Source organism: Marmota flaviventris, chromosome 3 (genome assembly GCF_047511675.1).
Source record: "Marmota flaviventris isolate mMarFla1 chromosome 3, mMarFla1.hap1, whole genome shotgun sequence".
Classification (NCBI taxonomy): domain Eukaryota; kingdom Metazoa; phylum Chordata; class Mammalia; order Rodentia; family Sciuridae; genus Marmota; species Marmota flaviventris.
Window position 1 is genome coordinate 59,568,060 of NC_092500.1, and position 9,710 is coordinate 59,577,769.

General features: G+C 40.2%; 1 long non-coding RNA gene across 1 annotated transcript; it reads right to left on the minus strand.

The window, feature by feature from the left end:
- Positions 1–70: 70 nt before the first annotated feature.
- LOC139705191 (uncharacterized) lies at positions 71–9,695 on the minus strand. The gene is made up of 3 exons (XR_011707072.1): positions 9,615–9,695; positions 9,176–9,403; positions 71–5,933 (listed from the first exon to the last, which is right to left on the minus strand). It is a non-coding gene; the product is annotated as an uncharacterized lncRNA (long non-coding RNA).
- Between the last annotated feature and the right edge of the window lie 15 nt (positions 9,696–9,710).

The following is a 9,710-nucleotide window of genomic DNA, read 5'->3' on the forward strand; positions in this document are numbered from 1 at the left end:
CCTTACCTTAGGCTTGAAGATAGGAGTTTGCATACAATAAAGAAAATGGAGAGGATGAATTAGGGAGTTGACATAGCACAAAGTTAAAAGAGGCCCAAACCATTAATTCTTTTGCTTTCTGGGACGCTGTTCCATTTATAGACTAGATAATTAGAGCTGGGTTTGATGGCACATGCCTGTAATCTCAGCAACTCAGCTGAGGCAGGAGGATCACAAATTCAAGGCCAGCCTTAGCAATTTAGTGAGATCTCAAACTAAAAAACAGAAAGGGTTGGGATGTAGCTCAGAGGTTAAGCACCCCTTGGTTAAATCCCCAGTACCAATAAATAAACAAACTAGATAATAGATAAGCATTTATTCAGTGTACACTCAATGTGTTTAAAGTCTAATAATGGAGAAAAGAGGAATATCTGTGTATAAGCAAGGGAATGTAAATAACTGTATGATAGTGTAGGCTTCTAGAAATTCCTTGAATTCATGCTGATAAAATATAAAGACAGGGCTTAGTCTTAAAGGAAATAATGGACATGCATTATTCTTCCCTCCCTGCCCTTCCAGATGGAGGGACCAGCAAGAGCAGAAACAGGAAGGGGAAAATGGATGTGACCGACTCAGCTGAAAAATAAGGGCTTTATTGGATAGGGACAGATGAGGTAAGGAGTGTTATTTAATAAAAGGCCTTGCTTTCTAGTCTAAGCTTTTAGATTTGATGCAAACAGCAATAATAAAGTATATCTTTCTCATTTCTATCAGTAGCCATTGTCAGTCTGGACTATAAGTCCCCACGTTCTGTGTGTGTAGAGATTCTGTATGGGACATAGGGATGAAAATCTAAAGGATACCTTCCCTTAGAAACTTCTTAAACATCTGGATCCTGAGATGTCCCGGGATTTAGAATGGAACATCTCTGTCCAAGGAATGCTTTGAATAAACATTTCAAAGATTTTAAAACATTATAGCATTTTAGAATCTAAGGGAAATTTGGGGTTTATCTAGTTCACCTCTACCTACTTTACAGATGAAAAAACAGACCCAAAGAAGTCACAGATCCTGAATTTCTATATTTAGTGGCAAAACTGGATCTATAATTTTCCCAAATGCTAATCTGATCTAATATAGCTACAGAGTAGCTTCTATTTTTGTCTTTTTTTTCTCTTAATACCTTGAACAATCACAGAATGAATGTATTCAACAAAGTTTTCTTCTACCACAAATTGCTATGATGCCTTTTTATTTTATTTTTTTGCTATTAGTTGTTTTTTTTTTTAGAAGTAGTTGAACACAATACCTTTACTTTATTTATTTTTATATGGTGCTGAGGATCTAATCCAGGGCCTCACACATGCTAGACAGTGCTCTACCTCTGAGCCACAACCCCAACCCCACTATTAGTTTTTTTAAATACATTTTTCTGTAACTTTATTCATTTTTATGTGGTGCTGAGGATCAAACCCAGTGCCTCACACGTTATAGGCAAGTGCTCTACCACTGAGCCACAACCCAAGCCCAGCCTTTTTATGTTTTGGTACTGGGGATTAAACCCAGGGGGATTTTACCACTCAGCTATATGCCCAGCTTCACCTACCTTTTTTTTTTTTTTTTTTTTTTGGTATAGGGGATTGAACACAGGGGAGTTTAACCACTGAATCACATCCCCAGGCTTGTTTATTTTTTATTTTGAGGTAGGGTCTAGCTAAGTTACTTACGGAGTTGCCATATTGCTGAGGCTGGCTTTGAACTTGTTATTCTCCTGCCTCAGCCTCCCAAGTTGCTGGGGTTGCAGGCCATGTGTGCTATGGCCCTAGCTGGGACCTTGGTGTTTTGGGGTTTTTGTGGGTTTTTTTTTGCTAGTAGAAAAAAATTATCCTAATAACTAATTTTATCTAGTCAATCGTACATTTCTTGTCTCTCATCACCTTTTTTTGTTGTTACTTTTTTGTTATTAGTTGACACATAATGATTGTATGTCCCTGTAAAAACTTAACACATTAACTAGGTCAGAGTAAGCCCTCCAAAATTGGTTATATACTAAACTCAGAGCCTGGTATTAATTTTATCTTCTCTTATTAGCCATAAGAAATGCTGTATTCTATGGGTTTGTTTGTGGTTTTGTTTTGTTTTGTTTTGGTGTTGGGGATTAAACCCAGGGCTTTGTGCATGCAAGGCAAACACTCTGCCAACTGTTTTTGCTATATCCCCAGCCTAGAGAAATGATGTATCCTGTTAAGTCAGTTTTCCAAACCAGTTCTCATAAGCCTGTTTTTCCTATGATGCACATAGGTAATGTTCACATTCTTCCTAATCCTGACAGTATACCCAGGGTTCTGTCTGTTGGAACCTAAAAACTCCTTTCTCTTCCATAAGAAAGCTTTATGAGAGCCTGGGATGGTGGCCCATGCCTATAATCCCAGCAGGTTGGGACTCTGAAGCAGGAGGATCACAAGTTTGAGACCAGTCTCAGCAACTTAGCAAGACCCTGTCTGAAAATAAAAAATAATGAACAAGAAAGACTATGAATGTAGCTCGGTGGTAAAGCACTCCTGGGTTCAATCCCCAGTACCCCCCCCAAAAAAAAAAAAGAAAGAAAGAAAGTTTATGAGAAGGGTAAGTAATAGTATTCTTATAGGAAACTTCAATTCTTAATTTACTAAATAAATTATTCACAAGTTTGAATAAAATAAATTTAATGTTAATCAATACATATTACTTGTGATATTCCTTACTTGTTTGTCAAGGCACACCTTAACTCTCCAAGCCACCATGCAGTGGCACATGCCTGCAATCTCAACAAGGAGGAAAACTGCAAGTTCAAGGCTAGCCTCAGCAATTTAGCAATACCCTGTCTTAAAGTAACAAATAAGAAGGACAGGGGATGTAGCTCAGTGGTAGGGCATCCCTGTGTTTAATCTCCAGAATAACAACAACAAAATCTCTCTAGTCTGAGAGTCTGCCATTGTTACACCGGGATATATCTTACATGGGAAAGGGTGGAAGTTATTCTCTTACTTCCATCCTCACAATGTTAAAATATACATTATACATCTTTTAATTCATACCACAAGGAATCTATGAATTCATCTGAACCGTCCTGAAAGCATACTATAATAAATTACCCAGTATTTGGTAGAGCACATACTCTAATCTTGCAAATTTAATTGTACTTTAAGCTTTAGATGCCTTCTAAATTAGTTTATCAGTAAAATGTTAGAACTTAAGTAATTTCCAAAGACTATTAAATGAGGTCCAAATATAACCAGAAGTTTATTAAGTGAAAATCTGGCCCTTTAGCCAGATGCAGTGTTGCATGACTGTAGTTCCAGTTACTCCAGAGACTGAGGCAGGAAGATCACTTAAACTACAAGTTGGAGACCAGCCTAAGCAGCATAATGAAACTGTCCCAAAAACAAAAAATCCTCTTTTAAAGTTTTTTGTTTTTTTGGCAGGAGGTATGGAGATTGAACTTAGGGGCACTTGACCACTGAGCCACATCCCCATTTCTATTTTGTATTTTCATTCAGAGACAGGGTCTTTGAGAGAGAGAGAGAATTTTTTAATATTTATTTTTTAGTTTTCGGTGGACACAACATCTTTATTTTATTTTTATGTGGTGCTGAGGATGGAACCCAGTGCCCCGTGCATGCCAGGCGAGCTACCGCTTGAGCCACATCCCCAGACCCCAGAGACAGGGTCTTAATGAGTTACTTAGTGCCTTGCTTTTTGTTGAGGCTGGCTTTGAAGTCATGAGCCTCCTGTCTCTGCCTTCCAAGCTGCTGGGATTATAGGGGTCTGCCAACACACAGGCTCTTATAGAGGTTATTTTGCAGTTAGAAAGGATTCATTCGCAGGGGTGGGTGGTTGTGGCGCAGTGGTAAAGCACTTGCTTAGTATCTGTGAGGCCATGGATTTGATGCCAGCACTGCAAAAAAAGGGGGTAAAAATAGATTTAAGCCAGATAGGTGGCACACTCCTATAATCCTAGCTACCTGGAAGGCTGAGGCAGGAGTTAAAGAACAGCATGGAGGGGCTGGGGATGTGGCTCAAGCGGCAGTGCGCTCGCCTGGCATGCGTGCGGCCCGGGTTCGATCCTCAGCACCACATACATAACAAAAGATGTTGTGTCCGCCGAAAACTAAAAACTAAATATTAAAATTAAAAAAAAAAAAACAAAAGAACAGCATGGAAAACTTAGCAAACCCTATCTCAAAACAAAACTTAAAAGGGCTGGGGATGTAACTCAGTGGTAGAACACTTACTTAGCATATGCAAGGTCCTGGTTTCAAGCCCCCAGAATCCCCCAAAACACACACACACACACACACACGTTTCCTGAGTCATTGGGATTATGGGCATGTGCCATATTTAAGATTCCCTTAAATATAGGATGGACTATAGGAGAAAGATACTGGAGATGTGATTCGATGGTAGAGTGCTTGCCTAGCATGCACAGAGCTCTAGTTCCATTCCCAGTGCTGCAAGAAAAAAAAAAAAAATGGATATACATGTATAAGACAGGGATGAATAATAAGGGAAAGAAAACTAATATACATTGAATACTAATATAACAAGCACATACACATTCTCACTCAACCTTTATGATTATATGAAACAGATTTCATCTATTTTATAGATGAAGAAACTAAGCTCAGAGAGGTGTCCTTCTAGTCAGGAGCTGAGACCCCAGGGATAATCTTTTTTTTTTTTTTTTTTAATATTTATTTTTTAGTTGTAGTTGAACATAATACTTTATTTTATTTATTTATGTTTATGTGGTGCTAAGGATTGAACCCAGGGCGTGAGCACTCTACTACTCAGCCACAACCCCAGCCCGCCACCAGGGATAATCTTAACCCTAGGTCAGTGTTCTTTCTGTTATGCAGTCTCCAATGACTGTGTTAAACAGTACTTTTAAAAATTAGCTGAAAACTAGCTCCAAGTTTGAATGCATGCAGATTTTAATAATCTGTAGTAGGAAAGTATTATATTCTCTTTTCTGCCATTTTCCCAGACTATTCCTCACAAGAAGCCCATTTTAGGGGCTGGGGATATGGCTCAGTGGTAGAGCATCTTTTTTTTTTTTTTTTTTCCAGTACTAGGGATTGACATGTAGGCAAGCACTCTACCACTGAGCTACATAATCAGTCCTTTTTCTTTTATTTTGAAACAAGGATTTACTAAATTGCCCAGACTGATCTCAAATTTCCCATCCTCCTTCTTCAGTTTCATGAATCTTTGGGATTACAGGCGTGTCCCATCATGCCTGGTTGTCTGGTGGTGGTAGGGGTCACAATTTATCATGTATTTCAGTTATGAAAGTACAAAGGTTTTAAGATGAGTAAGACTGTATAGTTCCTTATCTTTATAAATATCTTTGTAGTAATGTACTGACTCTAGGAGACACTGTATAATTACTTAAAAATCCCCTTGGGGCTGGAGATGTGGGTCAGTGGTAGTACACTTGTCTAGTATGTCTGAGGCCCTGGGTACAATTTCCAGCACTGGGGGGAAAAAATCCCCTGAGCTTGGTGTGGTGGCGTACACCTGTAATTGCAGCAAATGGGGAGGCTGAGGCAGGAGGACTGCAATCAAGGCCAGTCTGGGCAACTTAGTAAGACCCTCAGCAACTTATCAAGACCCTGTTTCAAGGGCTGGGGTTGTGGCTCAGAGGTAGAATGCTCGCCTAGCATGTGTGAGGCACTGGGTTCAATCCTCAGCACCACATAAAAATAAAGATATTGCACCCACCTATAATTAAAAAATAAATATATATATAAAAGCATGTTTAAGAAAAAGACCTTGTTTCAAAATAAAAAATAAAAAGGACTGTACAGTTGGGATTGTTGCTCAGCGGTAAGGGCTTGCCTAGCACAGGCGGGACCCGGGTTCGATCCTCAGCACTTCATAAAATAAAGGCATTGTGTTGTGTCCATCTACACCTAAAAAACAAAACAACAAAAAAAGGACTGTACATATGGCTCAATGGTTACACACCTTTCTACTAATTTATGAGAGAGAGAGAGCACGCAAGAGAGAAACACACACACACACACACACACACACACACACACAAACTCCCCTTGGTAACTTGAAGCTGATAATTTAGTAAAGATACAGGTTCTAGAATAAGGCTGACCTCAGTCTGAATTCTAGCTATGCTAATTACAAGCTATGATCCTGAGTGGGATCCTTCATCTATGCCTGGACTTCCTTCTCTTTAGAGATGCTATTACCTACATATATTAGAGTTGTGCAGATTAATTAATAGATTATTTTTTCCTTCCTTCCTTTCTGTACTGGGAATTGAATCCAGGAGCACACTACCATGGAGCTACATTTCTAGTCCTTTCAGTCTTTTTTTTTTTTTTTTTTTTTTTTTTAAACAGGGTCTGGCTAACTTGTCCAGGCTGGCCTTGCACTTGTGATCCTCTTGCCTTGGCTTCCCAAGTAGCTGGCATGTACCATATTTACATAATAACCAGAAATAATGACTACTCAGTACATGTTAGCTGTTATCTATTAAATACAAAAGTTTGGTTTACCCATGGTATGCAGTTATTTAAACGGGTTATATTGCCAGGTATGGTGGTATATACCTGTACTCCCAGTGACTAGGGAGGATAATGTAGGAGAATTCCTAGTTCAAGGCCAGCCTCAGCAACTTACTGAAACCCTAAGCAACTTAGTGAGACCCTGTCCAAAAAAATTTAAAGGACTGGGGATGTTGCTGTAGTAAAAGTGCCTGTGGATTCAATCTCCACTACCAAATAAATAAATAGGTTCTATTTAGGCTGCATTCTCCCACTTGTGTTTGGCCACCAGGGGGAACCACTGCCACTCCATTTTAAAGAGACCCTCCAAGGTCATAATGTTCTCAATCAGCCTTCTACATTGCCTCCTCTAGTTCTCAGGCACTTGATTAATTACATTTGAACCTAGAGGTCACTTGGCTGCTTTATTCAAACCAAACTTCTCTTAACTTTCCACTTCCCCAGGTCCCATGTATGTTCAGAAAGGGACTCTGGGGCTGGGGTTGTCACTCAGTGGTAGAGCACTTGCCTAGCATGTATGAGGCACTGGGTTCAATTCTCAGCACTACATAAAAATAAATGAATAAAATAAAGGTCCTATAACAAGTAAAACCCTATAAAAATTAAAAATTTCTAAAAAAAAATTGAAAAAAAAAAAAAGAAAGAGACTCCAGATCTGGAGGTTTATATAGCTTAGAGTGCTTTCCTAGCATATGGGTGCAGGGTGCAGGGGGGGTCTGGGAGGCCTGGATTCAATCCCTAGCATAAGAAAAAAATAAGGGCTGGGACTGTAGCTCAGTGGCAGAGTGCTTGCCTAGCATGCATGGGGCACTAGGTTCAATCCTCAGCACCATATAAAAATTAAAAAAAAGTAAATTAAGGGCATTCTGTCCATCTACAACTACAAAAATAAAAAATTAAAAAAAAATATATATATATATATATAGAGAGAGAGAGAGAGAGAGACAGACTAAACCAGCTTCTGGGAGATCCCATTTTGCCCTTTTGATCCCTGGGCTTTCCCACTGGTCTTATAGCACTGGATATCACGATTGGACAACTTCAAAACAAGTCTATAAAATCCTCTTTTTTAAAAAAAAAAGAATTTTAGTTATACATGGACACAATATCTTTATTTTGTTTATTTATTTTTATGTGGTGCTAAGGATGGAATCCAGTGCCTCACATGTGCGAGGCAAGCACTCTGCCACTGAGCCACAACCCTAACCCTATAAAATCCTCTTGATGCTGGGCTCCTGGACCCTATGTCAAGAGACTCAGAACATTGCTGTTCCTGACACTTGCTTTAAATATTAAAACTCCAAAATGGGTTATCCTTGAGGCCACCTAATAATTGTCCTTTTGGTACCTCACCCTGAGAATGGTTACTATCTCCTGGGGCACTGGAGTTCAGTCCTCTGATCTGCTGGCTAGTCACTGTGAATAATTAACCAGAGGGAAGGAGCCAGGTTAGACTACTCTAGGGTTAGGAGGAAATCTCTGTGAGATGCTAAATTGGGAGCAAATATTGATCAATGGAGCTTTGAAGTTACTGGTGAGGTACCTGAGGTCAGTGCTCCTCTGAAGCATTGTGTGGCTTGTTTATAAAGTTCTTTCCTAAGAACTACCTATTAAATCTCGAAGTTAGAGGAGCATTGATAGGTGTGAAGCTGGCTATGAAAAAAATTAGGGTGAGAAAATAGGGGTTTTCTTTTTCCAAGTCCAGGCTATAAACTAGATTCTAATAAGTTCTTTATAAATGAGGTCTATCTAAACCTGGTTTAGATGGATAGTGAGACCTCTGAACCTTGTTATTGCTATGTGGGAAGATAAAAGGACTATTCACTTAAGGCTTGGGGTTTGTAGATAAGATGTCCTGATCCTGGGTCAGCTCCTCTCTGTCCTTGAACCAATGACAATGCAGGCTTAAGGAAAGTACAAAAGTCTTGAAGTCTTGTTCTACCTACAAGAATTAAAAAAAAAAAAAAAAAAAGTGGTGTGGAAGATCACTTCAGAGCCATTTAATTGGTCATTTAATGCCATAGGTCGCTAGGGGAGCACAAGATAAGAGTATAGAAGATAGCCAAATAGGCTAAATGGCCCAGAAGTCCTATGGGAATAATGTGAGTGGTGTGACAAAAACCGAGGGTGCCTAATGCCATCCTGGATAAAGGTTGGTCTGCAGCTTCTGATTTTATTGCTCAATGTGGGCTGGCTGTACAGTGCTATGTGATTGGTGTGGTAGTGAGACTAATGTCTAGAACTCAGAGGCACTGGATGCCTTCATAATAAAGGGGTGGGTTTTTTTTTTTAATATTTTTTTTAGATGTGGACGGACACAGTGCCTTTATTTATTTTTATGTGGTGCTGAGGAGCAAACCCAGTGCCTCACATTTTTTTTTTTTTTTTTTTTTTTTGGTGGATTTGGGGATTAGAACCCAGAGCCTTATGCATGCAAGGCAAGCACTCTACCAACTGAGCTATATCTCCGGCCCCCATGGTGGGGGGGTATTTTTATGCCTTGGGTTTCCTGGCATTAGATGCACCCTTGACAGCTCATAAAGGACACTAGACATTCAGCTTCAAAATTTTGTTCTTCTTCTCCCTATTATTGGGGCAAGAGCATCTATCAGACCATTGCCTCTGCTGACCTCAAATGCTCTCCACCAAGTAGTTAACTCTGGCATCATAGCTGGTTTTCCACGTGATGTCACCTCCATGGCCATGAAATAAGTCATTAACCAAACATATTCTTCAAGAACAAGGGGGTAGGATGAGCCGGCAATGATCAGTTGTTATGATAGTATATTAAGGAGTTGGATGCCGAAGATCTTCAAAGGTCAAGTCCTGGATATTTGTCATTAGTATTCTCTGGAGAACTAACCCCAAATGTGTTAAGGGCAAAGGAAAAGCCAAAGGAAGTTAACTGAGTTCTCAGGCACAACTTTAGCCACCTACAACCCCCCCCCCCCCGTCCCCCTCCGCAAATCACCCTTAATTAGCCTAATCCGCGCGGTCCAATCCTCCCCGCCACAATAGCTGTCAATGAATCAGGTCCCGCCCCTCCATCATGCCGGACCAATGAAGCACCTCGGGGTAAATCCCCTGAGATGGGCGGATCGGGTTCCGGGCAGGGGGCGGGGCCTCGCCGAGGACCCCGAGCTGGGCGCTGCTGCCGGTTCGTCT